The sequence below is a fragment of the Mixophyes fleayi genome, chromosome 2, assembly GCF_038048845.1.
Source record: "Mixophyes fleayi isolate aMixFle1 chromosome 2, aMixFle1.hap1, whole genome shotgun sequence".
Taxonomy (NCBI): Eukaryota; Metazoa; Chordata; class Amphibia; order Anura; family Limnodynastidae; genus Mixophyes; species Mixophyes fleayi.
In genome coordinates this window covers 355,322,143-355,339,361 of record NC_134403.1, presented here as the reverse complement: position 1 = coordinate 355,339,361, position 17,219 = coordinate 355,322,143, and positions in this window count along the sequence as shown.

Genomic DNA, 17,219 nt, shown 5'->3' with positions numbered 1-17,219 from the left:
TAAAATAGCACCCATTCAATAATTAGCCCTTCCACACTCCACCATTACATTAATACCCCCCAACATTACATTAATAGCTTACATTACATTAAGGCCCTGTTCCGTCACACTTACCTTCTTCCAGCTGTGCTGTGTAGGAGAGGAAGACTCTCTTGTTGGCCCCCTTGCAGCCTGCACGCATGGGACGGCGCCTGTCATGTGATGGAAGATGGTTGGTCCTGGAGGAGGGGCTTACCTCCAGGTACCCTACAGTCCACCGCTGGCAGTCCTTGGGCATGTCTCTGGACACCATATACCTGGTAGAGAAGGTTTATCTTGTCATGAGACCACAGTGGAACATTTCAGTATTAATAATGCTAATGAATGAGTGCAGCATACAACAGTCACAGCGTTTTATCTTACTAATACAACCTATGCAGTACAAACGCAATGGTAAAACATTTTCCTGGGGGATGGGGCAGTAGCAAATCTCGTTCAACTATTATTGAAGCAATTTTTCAGGAAGGAAAACACTGATTCCTCACCCCCTCATTCTGCAGCCCTCGGATCTTTAAATAATCTTGTCCTGCAAAATGAAACCTTGTATTTCCATGTGCCTTCTCCAACAGCTTCGCCTGTGCCGAATCATTCACTTCTGTGTAAAAGTGATGCATTTGTGCAAATGTAGACGCCTGGTGTCATTAACGGCTCCAGTTTTCTCCTACACTCAAAAACGTTAGGTTACTTGGCTTCTGACAAATTACTCCTTAGGGGCATATTCAGTTCTTCCGATTCCCCGCCGCGTTAAAACTACTATCGTTATAACGGTAATAGTAAGCTGGATTTCAGCGAGAAAACTACCCTAATAACGTTTTTTACGCGCACTATTACCGTAATAACGGTAGCGCCGCGAGATTTTCTGCGTTTCGGCCAACAATTGAATATGCCCCTTAGTGTTTATATCTGTGGGGTAGGTATTAAACTCCACTGGGACAAGAACTGATGTGAATGAGTCCATATTCTCTGTATAGTTCTGTGTAATATGATTAGTGCTATATAAATAGACAGCAACAATAAATACATTGCTTACCTTCTGTGTTTTTCAGCAAGGTCTTTATATTACACAGGCAGAAATGTTTCTTTTGGTGACCTTGACTGACACATCTGTCTGTTTGATGCATGGAACTAGCTGAAAATCACAGAAAGAAGCGAGAGAGCAATGTGAATAGTGAGCGCAGCAACCCCTTTAATAAATAATGCTTTTTTTAAATTTATTTTTGCTGTGTCTCGTTTTCTGCCCAGTATATCCACAAGGCAGCTCCGTTTAATGAAGAAAAGGTATAAGCTGTTTGCTCAAGCATGGAAACATTTCTGTGACTTGGAGGTTTATTGTTTTGTCTGTTCCTGTCACGTCTCTTCTATTACACATGTAATTTTGTGAGCAGAGAGGAGAGACTAGACCACATGTTCCACGCTAAATACAGCTCCTTGGCGCTTAACGGGCCCGCCTTGTGCTCGGCTCCACACCTATAGTCTCTGGGATACAACGTGTAATTTCCCCATCACTGAAACAATGTCAGGTTTCCTCTGAGCATATTGAGCTCACTATATACAAAAAAGCTGTGAAATTAGATCTATTGCAGGATAGCTGCTCTCTATTGGTGTCTACTCTGCTGAATTATTCCTATTTATTGTACCAATTTATTGCGGAGGGCTTGCTGAAGCAAGGGTAAGGTTTTATCCCTACTGATCCAACTATCATGGGCTCAACACAGCATCACATGATTGTCCTACACACGGCAATTACATCATCAAGCAGGGGCAAACGCAGGATTTGTAGAGGGGGGTTTCCACACCACGCCGCCAGTGGGCGTGACCAGCATGCATGGGGGAGTGGCTATAATTTTAGACATTGCTTGGCTGCTCTCCAACTCTTTCTATCCTCACAATATACATGGGCAATGCTGCGTGCACTACTGTTAGGTACACGCAGCTCTCCCTTTTCAATCAGAGCTGGGCGAAGTGGGAGTATGGTCCAGCCACCTCAATTATACAGTGCCCCAGGCTTGGAGGGGGGTTTCCAGGCACTAGTAACACCCCCCCTCTCAGTTTGCCTATGTCAAGGGCCTCCCACTTCCTCTTTTCCTACCTTATATTCCACCTCCCAGAAACAAGGTAAGAAAACTAGGCGAGTGCTATTATTACTGACATGGCAGATGCCAGACTTTGTTTGCACCATGCTTACCCACTGTCATGTGCAAGCTAATTTTTAGGCATAAATCTGCAAATATATGTTTGTGAATTAATTCCTAGAAATAGTGTGACATGGCTCAGAGAAGCTGTTAGATCAATGGGGTTGTTTATGTTAAACTACCCAGAGGGGGCTGGTAGATAAGGGTAGCACCTTGTACCATTTATGGCAGGACGCAAATGTGAAAGCCTTTGAGGATATCTCTTGCAAGACAATGAAACCTAACACATGTTTGGGAGGCCCCAGACAGGCCCACTGCAGAGACTGGGTTGTATGTTGATGACAGATTCAAGCTGAAGGGTCACAGGAAAATATCATATCATTTTCTCCAATCTTATACTTACCAGAGGCATGTGTGGTATGCAGATGAAGGGAAACTTATAACCTGTTGTGTGGAGGTAAAATCATGTTTGTAAGTCATACTGTTGAAAAGTTAGGACGGTGTAACTAAAATGTGACTTAAAAGTATTCCTACAGCACAGTCATAAAACCCTAATTTGCATTCTACCATCCTGTTGGTTCTGACCTCACAGGAAAGGGGGCTGGGGGGTCCTGTAGCTGGGTTTTAAAACTATAGTGTAAATGTAAGTCTTGGTTCACTCTGAGGGAGTCAATTCGATATTGAAGAGGTCCCATTTTTCCTGCTTCTCCCAGCAACAGAACCTTGATTATAAGTGAGGTATCAATTCTGTGTTTTATCCCTTTTATTTTATAAGAAACAATTGCATTATATTTGCATGCCTTTTATTATCCGTTTTATCTTAAGCATTGTGGATGTATTTTCCATATTAAATTACCCTTAATAAGTTCAAGTCTCTGTGTTCTTACGAAATCACGCGACAGTTTGGTCCAGACGCTACATAATTGAAGCGGGGCGAACATTGTGATTGTGGTTTATGTAAACTCTGATTTAAAGTAAATTGTGTTAGATTAATGCTAGGGAGAACCGAAGGCTTTCTAAATAAGAGTGTCAGCTCTTGTCAGAAAAAACCTTGGTCGTGGCATAATTAGTATCGCAAAGCTAGTGTGTGGCATAGATAGGGAAGGATTTAATCATTTTAGACAGACCAGGTGGTTGTGTTTTGGTTAACCCTGTGTCACACACGCATCATGCAGGTGAGTGCTGTTCGTGACATCCACCGATGGGGCTGGTAAGCAGATATTGTAGTACTACTACACACCAGAGCGGCCCAGTGTTTTCACGTTGAAGGAGTTTTCCAGCTGACTAATTTATTGGTTTGTACATGCCCTCCTGCAACCTTTCCTACATACGTTTCTTCATCATTCCAACTTCCTTTAATGCTCATCATCATCCTTTTTATATCATCAGGCTGAATCGTTTCTTTTTAAAACGTGCTGATACTGCAAGAACACCTCTGAAGGTGTCCTGTGGTATCTGGCACCAAGAAGTTAACAGCAGATCCTTTAAGTCCTGTAAGTTGTGAGGTGGGGCCTCCATGGCTCCGACTTGTTTTTCCAGCACATCCCACAGATCATTGATCGTATTGAGAACTGGGGAATTTGGAGGCCAAGTCAACACCTTCAACTCTGTCATGTTCCTTAAACCATTCCTGAACAATTTTTGCAATGTGGCAGGGCAAGTTACCCTGCTGAAGGAGGCCACTGTCATCAGGGAATACCGTTGCCATGAAGGGGTGTACTTGGTCTGCACAATGTTTAGGTAGGTGGTATGTGTCATAGTAACATCCACATAAATGCCAGTACCTAAGGTTCCCCAGCAGAACATTGCCCAGAGCATCACACTGCCTCCGCCGGCTTGTCTTCTTCCCATAGTGCATCCTGTTGCCATCTCTTCCCCAGGTAAACAATGTACACGCTCCTGGCCGTCCACATGATGGGAAAGAAAACGTGATTCATCAGACCAGGCCTCCTCCTTCCAATGCTCCATGGTCCCGTTCTGGTGCTCACAACATTGTAGGTGTTTTTGGTGGTGCACAGGGGTCAGCATGGGCACTCTGACCAGTCTACGGCTATGCAGCCCCATATGCAGCAACCTGCAATGCACTGTGTGTTCTGACACCTTTCTATCATAGCCAACAGGGCCAGATTAACCCGAGGGCTAACTGGGCTACAGCCCAGGGGCCTCGGGCATCCAGGGGGCCCTTGAAAGCTTGAAAATGCTCATCAGCATTATTGATTGGTCCGGCGCGATCAATGCTGCTGAGCAATTTCAATACGGTCCTTCCCTGACGCGCTGTATTCTCCTTACTGAGGAGGTCTTACTCTCACGAGATCTCCTCAGTAAAGAGCCTACAGCGCGCCAGGGAAGGAGTGAAGTCGCTTAGGGGTGGCTCTGATCAATGGGGGAGCGGCTCGGATCACGGGGGGGTTCGGATCACGGGGGGGAGGGGGGGCCCTCACAGGGAAATGGAGGCCCCCTTAGCCCAGGGGCCTCCATCCCCTTAATCCGGCCCTGATAGCCAGCATTAACGTTTTCAGCAATTTGTTTTACAGTAGCTCTTCTGTGGGATTGCACCAGATGGGCCTTCGCTCCCCACGCACATCAATCAGCTTTGGGCGCCCATGACCCTGTCACCGGTTCACCGGTTGACATTCCTTGGATCACTTTTGGTAGTTACTAACCACTGCATACTGGGAACACCCCACAAGACCTGCCATTTTGGAGATGCTCTGAACCTGTCATCTAGCCATCACAAATTGACCTATCAAAGTCGCTCAGATCCCTACGCTTGCCCTGCCTGCTTCCAACACATCAACTTCAAGTACTGCCTCGTATATCCTACTTATTGACAGGTGATATTGTAACGAGATAATCATTGTTATTCACTTCACTTATCAGTGGTTTTAATGCTCTGGCTGATCGATGTATATAATCCCCTCATCATATATTAGGCACTATGAATCTGTATGACACAGAGCCCCAGGGCCACAGGTTGGATAGTCCTGGCCTATATAATAATAAAATGATTCTACTTGGCAGACTTGTCTACATTTTACATTTGTTTTGTATCTGAAAGTACATGTGGGATTCACTCTGCAAGCTGCCAAGTTTTCATAAATATATTTATCTCCTGGTTCGCTGTAAGAACAAGTAAAAATAACTGCTGCAAAGGATAACACATAATAACAGATGATTTGCTGCCTCTCCAAATTAAAATCACACCATGATCTGTAAGTAAATGCTGTGGTGAATTACTGGAGAAATCTATTTCACTAGTTCATTTGTTATTGTATTACCTCATAGTTTAACAACATTTTAATTTAAATGGGTAGTTTGGTGCCGAGCTGGTGCATTCATGAACCTGGGGTGATATCTGGGTGATGGAGGCAAGTTGGGCAAATGGCTGTAGCCAACTGATATATAGATATCAGTATATAACTATATATAGATATCACTATCAGTATATATAGATATCAGTATATATAGATATCACTATCAGTATATATAGATATCAGTATATATAGATATCACTATCAGTATATATAGATATCACTATCAGTATAAATAGATATCAGTATATATGGATTTCACTATCAGTATATATAGATATCACTATCAGTATAAATAGATATCAGTATATATGGATATCACTATCAGTATATATAGATATCACTATCAGTATAAATAGATATCAGTATATATGGATATCACTATCAGTATAAATAGATATCAGTATATATAGATATCCCTATCAGTATAAATAGATATCAGTATATATGGATATCACTATCAGTATATATAGATATCACTATCAGTATAAATAGATATCAGTATATATGGATATCACTATCAGTATATATAGATATCAGTATATATAGATATCACTATCAGTATAAATAGATATCAGTATATATGGATATCACTATCAGTATATATAGATATCAGTATATATAGATATCACTATCAGTATAAATAGATATCAGTATATATGGATATCACTATCAGTATATATAGATATCACTATCAGTATAAATAGATATCAGTATATATGGATATCACTATCAGTATATATAGATATCAGTATCAGTATATATAGATATCACTATCAGTATATATAGATATCAGTATCAGTATATATAGATATCAGTATATATAGATATCACTATCAGTATATATATATATATATATATATATATATATATATATATATATATATATATATATATATATCACTATCAGTATATATATATATATATATATATAATATATATATATATATATATATATATAGATATCACTATCATTATAAATAGATATCAGTATATATGGATTTCACTATCAGTATATATAGATATCCCTATCAGTATAAATAGATATCAGTATATATGGATATCACTATCAGTATATATAGATATCAGTATATATGGATATCACTATCAGTATATATAGATATCACTATCAGTATAAATAGATATCAGTATATATAGATATCACTATCAGTATAAATAGATATCAGTATATATGGATATCACTATCATTATATATAGATATCAGTATATATAGATATCACTATCAGTATATATAGATATCAGTATATATAGATATCACTATCAGTATAAATAGATATCAGTATATATGGATATCACTATCAGTATATATAGATATCAGTATATATAGATATCACTATCAGTATAAATAGATATCAGTATATATGGATATCACTATCAGTATATATAGATATCAGTATATATAGATATCACTATCAGTATAAATAGATATCAGTATATATGGATATCACTATCAGTATATATAGATATCAGTATGTATAGATATCACTATCAGTATAAATAGATATCAGTATATATGGATATCACTATCAGTATATATAGATATCACTATCAGTATAAATAGATATCAGTATATATGGATATCACTATCAGTATATATGGATATCACTATCAGTATAAATAGATATCAGTATATATGGATATCACTATCAGTATATATAGATATCACTATCAGTATAAATAGATATCAGTATATATGGATATCACTATCAGTATATATAGATATCACTATCAGTATAAATAGATATCAGTATATATGGATATCACTATCAGTATATATAGATATCACTATCAGTATAAATAGATTTCAGTATCAGTATATATGGATAGCAGTATAATATATAGATATCACTATCAGTATATAAAGATAACACTATCAGTATATATGGATATCAGTATATATAAATATCACTATCAGTATATAAAGATAACACTATCAGTATATATAGGTATCACTATCAGTATATATAGATATCAGTATATATAGATATCACTATCAGTATAAATAGATATCAGTATATATGGATATCACTATCAGTATATATAGATATCAGTATATATAGATATCACTATCAGTATAAATAGATATCAGTATATATGGATATCACTATCAGTATATATAGATATCACTATCAGTATAAATAGATATCAGTATATATGGATATCACTATCAGTATATATAGATATCAGTATCAGTATATATAGATATCACTATCAGTATATATAGATATCAGTATCAGTATATATAGATATCAGTATATATAGATATCACTATCAGTATATATATATATATATATATATATATATATATATATATATATCAGTATATATAGATATCACTATCAGTATAAATAGATATCAGTATATATGGATTTCACTATCAGTATATATAAATATCCCTATCAGTATAAATAGATATCAGTATATATGGATATCCCTATCAGTATAAATAGATATCAGTATATATGGATATCACTATCCGTATATATAAATATCACTATCAGTATAAATAGATATCAGTATATATGGATATCACTATCAGTATATATAGATATCACTATCAGTATAAATAGATATCAGTATATATGGATATCACTATCCGTATATATAGATATCACTATCAGTATAAATAGATATCAGTATATATGGATATCACTATCAGTATATATAGATATCACTATCAGTATAAATAGATTTCAGTATCAGTATATATGGATAGCAGTATAATATATAGATATCACTATCAGTATATAAAGATAACACTATCAGTATATATGGATATCAGTATATATAAATATCACTATCAGTATATAAAGATAACACTATCAGTATATATAGGTATCACTATCAGTATATATAGATATCAGTATATATAGATATCACTATCAGTATAAATAGATATCAGTATATATGGATATCACTATCAGTATATATAGATATCAGTATATATAGATATCACTATCAGTATAAATAGATATCAGTATATATGGATATCACTATCAGTATATATAGATATCACTATCAGTATAAATAGATATCAGTATATATGGATATCACTATCAGTATATATAGATATCAGTATCAGTATATATAGATATCACTATCAGTATATATAGATATCAGTATCAGTATATATAGATATCAGTATATATAGATATCACTATCAGTATATATATATATATATATATATATATATATATATATATATATATATATATATAGATATCAGTATATATAGATATCACTATCAGTATAAATAGATATCAATATATATGGATTTCACTATCAGTATATATAGATATCCCTATCAGTATAAATAGATATCAGTATATATGGATATCACTATCAGTATATATAGATATCCCTATCAGTATAAATAGATATCAGTATATATGGATATCACTATCAGTATATATAGATATCACTATCAGTATAAATAGATATCAGTATATATGGATATCACTATCAGTATATATAGATATCAGTATATATGGATATCACTATCAGTATAAATAGATACCAGTATATATGGATATCACTATCAGTATATATAGATATCAGTATATATAGATATCACTATCAGTATAAATAGATACCAGTATATATGGATATCACTATCAGTATATATAGATATCACTATCAGTATAAATAGATATCAGTATATATGGATATCACTATCAGTATATATAGATATCACTATCAGTATAAATAGATATCAGTATATATGGATATCACTATCAGTATATATAGATATCACTATCAGTATAAATAGATATCAGTATATATGGATATCACTATCAGTATATATAGATATCACTATCAGTATAAATAGATTTCAGTATCAGTATATATGGATAGCAGTATAATATATAGATATCACTATCAGTATATAAAGATAACACTATCAGTATATATGGATATCAGTATATATAAATATCACTATCAGTATATAAAGATAACACTATCAGTATATATAGGTATCACTATCAGTATATATGGATATCAGTATATATAAATATCACTATCAGTAGTGTCGAAGTCAGATTATTGGATATAGTCATTTCAATTAATATCTAACAATTTGATTGTCTTTGTCCGAAATTATGCGTATAGCACGCTACGGCGTGGAGGAGGGTACTCAGACGCAACACGTGGCAAACAGTTTTACACACATTTACACACATTCACACGAACATGCACATCTGTAATTAGCTCATATTAAATATAGTTGCAACACATAGATATTTGTGTATAAATGTATCAGAGTTTATGGTTGATATTATAAGGTTATATACTTGTTAGTGAAATCTAAGGTTCAGGTCACTGGAAACATATCATGTCTGGTATCATTCTAATCCCCAATTTATTCGCAGGCGTTCGGTTCTATCGCCAAACAGAACACACATTGCGTATGGTAGTTATAGATTGTAGGGAATAAATGATTAGAATGATAATGTCTGTGTAATGTGAATAGACTAGTTTAAACTGAATTCTTGGCCGGAAAATTCGAGTGCACCTCCAGGAGAGCTGACCCCCACCCTTGGATATTTTCATTTGAACCGGCCAATGACCTGCATTACACTGGACCCTCCTGAAGCCTGGACCAATAGAAGCAAGCCACATCATCTGTATGGTTTCACTGTATTCACTGACTGTATATAAGCAGGGGCTCTGGACCCAGTAGTTAGTCTACTTGACCACAGCCTTCAGACCTGAATGACTGTACTCTGGATCCAGAGCGCCTGAGATAAGTAACGGCTGTACTTATTTTATTCTCACTTGTTACTCTGCTACTTTTTGCTAATGAATCAAATTGGAACCACATAACTGGAAGTCGACAATCGTTAATAGACAGACAATCGTTAATGCTCATAACATTATATATGGATATCAGTATATATATATATATATATATATATATATATATATATATATATACACACACATACATATATATATATATATATATATATATATATATATATATATATCTATATCACTATGAGTATATATATGGACTATCATCATCATCATCAGCTATTTATACTATATGTGAAAGCAACTTATTAATCTGTATGCTGGGTGTAATTCTCACAATTTGTTCACATTCTGCATGTCTGGACTGCAGAGTACCACTGCTATTGTGGAATACATTGGGTGCCATTTTATATGTATAATATATATATATATATATATATATATATATATATATATATATATATATATATATATGTCTGAGCGTCTATAACCGGTCCTGCTATGAGCACTGGGGCTGAGCGCTGACATAACCAGATCCACCTCTGTACACCGTATACAATGTACATTTAAAGAACAGGAGATGAGAATTGTATACAGAGGAGAACAAGTCTGACTGTACCGTTCTGCACAAATAGAAACAGGCTCATTATTTACAGTGGTTTGTTTTCCACCCAAGCACATAATACCGTATTATCACATGGTCACTACATGCAGGTCGCCCACCTATCTCACCTCGGTTGCCCACACTGACCCACACACCCCGGGATGGAAGATAGACAGACTGAACTACAACTGGGCCTTTGACCTATCGGTATCCTCAGGTAGGTGCCAGAGAGCACACACTACCACACCACATCCATGCACTGGTGTTATAAGGGATAATATGACGGGACTGTGTATTATATACACTGTTATTTCTCTTTAAGCAAAAGTAATAAAATATAACAGAGGTTTCAGAGGAGAATGAACCGTGACAGTAACAGGCTCTGAGCAATAAGTGAAATTGCAGAGGAAAACAATGGGGGAAGCTGAAATAAAGGAAGTGACAAGGAGAGAGGAGAGAGCAGGTGAAGGAGTCTTATCTGCCCACGTCAATGTGAAATCATTCATATGCCACGGAGCACACTACAGGCCACTGAGATTGCATGTTCTGCACAGAGAGTGTAGTGGAGGCCTGGAATCCGGTAATCTCCGAACAACGGAGGTGTTTGCCCCAGGCACACACTAGGTCAGGGAACTGGTTGGGTTTTGCTGTTTATTTTTTTAGATACCAATCATAATGTTAGAAGTATCGTGTCTGAATTCTAGGGTGCATATCTGGAGTAGCCATCAGTCTTGTTTGGTGTTTGGATGCTTTCCCCAGTTTATAAGGAATACGGGCTCTGTATTGTACAGATGTCACCACAATACGGGCTCTGTATTGTACAGATGTCACCACAATACGGGCTCTGTATTGTACAGATGTCACCAGAATACGGGCTCTGTATTGTACAGATGTCACCAGAATACGGGCTCTGTATTGTACCGATGTCACCGGAATACGGGCTCTGTATTGTACAGATGTCACCGGAATACGGGCTCTGTATTGTACAGATGTCACCACAATACGGGCTCTGTATTGTACAGATGTCACCAGAATACGGGCTCTGTATTGTACCGATGTCACCGGAATACGGGCTCTGTATTGTACCGATGTCACCGGAATACGGGCTCTGTATTGTACCGATGTCACCGGAATACAGGCTCTGTATTGTACCGATGTCACCGGAATACGGGCTCTGTATTGTACAGATGTCACCGGAATACGGGCTCTGTATTGTACAGATGTCACCACAATACGGGCTCTGTATTGTACAGATGTCACCGGAATACGGGCTCTGTATTGTACCGATGTCACCGGAATACGGGCTCTGTATTGTACCGATGTCACCGGAATACGGGCTCTGTATTGTACCGATGTCACCGGAATACGGGCTCTGTATTGTACAGATGTCACCGGAATACGGGCTCTGTATTGTACCGATGTCACCGGAATACGGGCTCTGTATTGTACCGATGTCACCGGAATACGGGCTCTGTATTGTACAGATGTCACCGGAATACGGGCTCTGTATTGTACCGATGTCACCGGAATACGGGCTCTGTATTGTACCGATGTCACCGGAATACGGGCTCTGTATTGTACCGATGTCACCGGAATACGGGCTCTGTATTGTACCGATGTCACCGGAATACGGGCTCTGTATTGTACAGAAGTCACCAGAATAAGGGCTCTGTATTGTACCGATGTCACCGGAATACGGGCTCTGTATTGTACCGATGTCACCGGAATACGGGCTCTGTATTGTACCGATGTCACCGGAATACGGGCTCTGTATTGTACAGAAGTCACCAGAATAAGGGCTCTGTATTGTACCGTTGTCACCAGAATACGGGCTCTGCATTGTACTTGGGTAACAGGAATAGGTCTCTCTACAGTATTATTTTTGCCATGCTGTGCACACAGTATTTCTTGCCGTATGGTGCATCATTCTATGCGGGGGGCACTCAGTGTATGATAGTGGATATAAATACGTCCTTTTCACCATTTCACACATGGTAGAAGTGTTTGTCTTTTCACTAGATTGTGCCATACCCGGTGCATTAAGAATTGGCTGTAGCTCTCCACCTCTCCAGATTTGGCCCAAGCATAAGTTGATAACATTATAACTTGTATCTCACTGGATTAGGACATCGGTATATTTAAGCAACTGAGACACAAGTTTGACTTTAGTTTCATTTAATCATAAAACCCAATATGTTCCTCAAGGTCCTGATTTGGGTGGAGTCACAGACAAACATTCTCTTAGCTATCATCCGCTAAGTGTGGAGTATGAATTATATTCTATTAAAGAGAGTTTATGATTGATTTTTCTTGATGTTAGGGTTTGTCAATGTGTGATATTGAAATACATATCTGTCATGGATGTCAAAATCTATGGTAGAAATATTAAAATGAACAAAATACAGAATGTGATTTCATATTTTGTTTACTTTTTAATGAAAACAATCTAGAAAGTATCTTTTCACAAATGTTATTTTATTTATTGTTATTTTTACAATTCGATATAATACACATTTCTTAATTTCTACAAAGAAGATTGCATACCCAGCGGGTGTAGTTAAAACGCCGTAATTTCCTGTCGTGATGCAAAAATAAATCATAAAGTAGCTTATACCTCACATGGGTACAATTCCTAAAGAATAGGAAGAGAGAGAGAAAATGTCTCAACTTAGGGGCACTCCAAGACTTATTTGTGCAATTTTAAAAAATATGATTTCTGATTTATTGATATTCATTAAAATGTACTGGAAGGTTCTTATTTTTTAACAATAAAATCATCTGGCAAAATATTGCAAAAAGGTGAGTGAAATGTAACATCCAACGATATATGACAACTGTTAAACTGGCAGATGAGAGCTGCTAGACCCCTCTCTGCTCCCTAAAGGTCTGTAATAAACTAATGATCTTCTATTAATATTTGTTCAAGATGCCTTTAAAATTAATAATGTTGCATATATTGCATTAAATGCTTCAACATTCAATCACAGTGTTTCCATCCCTGTATGTTTTTTTCACATGCAAGTTGTATATTCAGTAATATCATATTATAAGGGAAATACCCAATGTTGGGCTCCTAATGAAATCTTAGTAGTTAATATAGCTGCTAATTGTTATTTTCCTATTAAGAATTACTATGTCCGGATATACAATGACTTTGATTTGTTTATATCTTTAGAGGGTTAAATCCACCCATTTGAATTCTCCACTTATAAGTGATTGGTTTGTTGATTAAACAAATCCCTCGCCATTATGTTTATGAGTATAGCTATTAATTCTGCTGTAGTATTTGTATTCACCTTAGACTAGCAGCTTAGTATCATTCACTGCTTATTATAATTTCGGGATTACTCCTGCACATTCCTCTCCATAGGTTATATTCCCTGTAGGATATCATTGCTGAGTTTGCTAATAAGGTAAAGATAGATTCTCCTCATGAAGGACGCAGTTTACTATATTCATAGCTCTTAGGAAACATTCATACAGGTAAGTTCATTTACACTGACCTGGTACCGATCATGCATTCAGATCAGATTGTAAGAGGATTATTCATTTAACATATATTGAAAATAGGAGCGTTGCGCGTTTCGCTAGTGGCTTTGTCGAGCCTTGACAAAGCCACTAGCTTTGTCAAGCAGTCGGTATGAACAGTGTGTTGTTGGTGTTTAGAGTGTCACTTTGAAGACTACCACCGGCCTATGTGCGCACTATACAAAGTTTGTCCCGATGAATGATTTTACCAGCGTTTAAAAAAAAAAAAAAAAAAAAAAAAAAGGGAGTGGATTGATATGTACACACTATACATGTTTTACCTTCAGATCTGTGCTCTTCATCTGTCATAACCATCAGATGGAAAGATGGTGACTCTGCAAATTGCATAGAGATCTATGGACACTGCCGGTCCTGAGTGCATACACACTGCAGGATTGGAACGACATCTTTCTATTGCTTACTGAGATTGTTAACGATACGATGTGCTTTGAAACGAAAATCGTTGGAGTGCACACACTAATGCAATATCGAGCTGAACGGTTGTTAATAATGTGATTGGGCCGATAATCCACTGAAAATACTGTAGTTTGTATCCAGCCTTACTCATAGAAAGTCAATGGATCTGATTCATTAAGAAAAGTAAAGCAAAAAAATTGAGTAACTTTGCACCTTGGCAAAACCATGTTGCATTGGAGGGGGAGCTAAATTGAAAATGTGAGGACAGAAACTTCAATGTATCTTATGTGCAAAATAATAAACTAATTTGCATTGTAACATGATTTTGTCCAGGAGAAAACTTACTCCTTTTTTGCCTTATTTTCCTTAATGAACCAGGCTCAATGCGTTTCTCATCTCCAGTCCTCAGGACCCACTAACAGTGCAGGATTGCCAGGTGACCAGTGAAATAATTATACCACCTGCTACACTGTGTCAGTCCGTAATGAATACACCTGTGCTCCAGCAAGGAGATATGGAAAACATGTACTGCTAGGGGGTCCTGAGGACTGGATTTGAGAAACACTGTTCTAGAACCTATGGGCCCAATTCATTATGTCAAATTCTGAGTGCAACCTGCGTGAAGTATTAAACGCACAAATTTATGCTTTGTGTACTCCCAAATTCATCAGGGCACAGATCTCAATATAGGCAACATCTCCACTTTTTCAAACCCACAGTTTGATAAATTTACCCCCAAGTGTTTTCTCTGTGTATCTCAGATTTCCAGCATTTTAGAAAAAGAATCATTATCAGTTATTTTAAAATAACAAATTGTGACCAAATTGGAAAGAACATCATTTCATTTATGTCATTTATTCGGTGGAATTAGTTCCATTGTGATAGAATTCATGCTACTGCCCTTGTTAGAATAATTCATTATAAAAAAAGACTTTTCTCACTTTCCACCAGTAGAGGGAGACATTTCCTAATGAATAACGAATGAAGGCTTTAAATTCTGCCTGATGCAATTGCTAAATGTACCTTATTAAAGTGAACCAATACTTATAATGTATATGTTTCACACATTTATATTCTGATTGTTTACATAAGGCATTGTATTCATAAGGCCACGCCCATATGAACATTGGATTTTCGGCATACAGCGCCCTGGACCATAGAAAATTAAGCAGTCTTCATTTTCCATGTCTGCACATTGTGTTTCCTAAAAAAAAAAAATCTCATAGGCATTTATGACCATTTTTTTCAGAATCTCATTCAAGTGAATACAGGGGCATTTTAGGAGCATGTTAGATGTGCATCTAAGCCCTAGATTGCTGAAAATTGGCTCCGAAAATCAATATGGACAGAGCCTAAGAAATGCACCTTGCTTGAACTGCTAAGCATGTACCAAATCTACAATTTGTGTATTCGTATTTTCATTTATCACAGATAAAGAACTTGCATTATAAATGTTATACTTTTAAACTCTACTAGTGGATTTCAGGGTTTGACAAACAGAAAATGCAGACATATTAGGTCAAATATTGAACTGATTTATGTGTATAAATAAATAAGAGAAATAAGAAATCAATACTTGTTATTGACACAAATGCTGTATAGATGTTGAACTCCAATCTCTTCTGATTGAACCGTGGTTTTGGTATTTATGAACAATCGCGATCGCTTTACTTATAGGTTCTTATGTCATGAGAACAAGGTCTGCTGGGAGGGATCCGAACTCCCCTCCTCCTACAATGCTCTCCCACAGGGGAGGGCTGACAAATTTTAGCCTGCGATGCAAGACTCGTCTCAGAAGCCTGTTAGGAACATTTTAAAGGAAAATAAATGCTGGTGGCCCAGTGACCCAGCCCAAGGTAACCACTATGGGACCGACCTAGGGAGAAGATGCCCACCTGCCCCACCAGGCCAGCCTGCCCCTGCTCTCCCAACAGGTTATAACTACTAATGCCATCTTCAGATGGTGTCAATTGTCGGGGTTTTGATAAACAGGGTAAATTCGCAGTCCCCTTAGACACATATGGGGACTGGATTTACGATTGAAAAGGCTGAGACAGCAGCGGATATCTTTGATCCGCTACTAATAAATAGCCTTGAAACTTGAAAATGTAGCAATCCCCCGAAATTGCAGTTTTTGGGTGATTTAAACGGCTTCAGACGTTCATAAAGAGGCCCATTTGTCTCTGGAAATCTAACTGGCAACAGTTGTTTTCCCAGAAGTTATATTCTTGGTAGTTGTCAAGTAATGAGTTAAGTTTGAAATAGGTGTTTTACACAAATGGGACTTTTATGGAGCAAAGTTAATGTTTCATCTTCATATCTTGGGTTGTAAATACGTGAACACCAAACGTGTGTAAGTGTTGGATGCCGGAAACCAGCGTTGCTGGAGAGTAGAGAAGAAACAAATCCGCA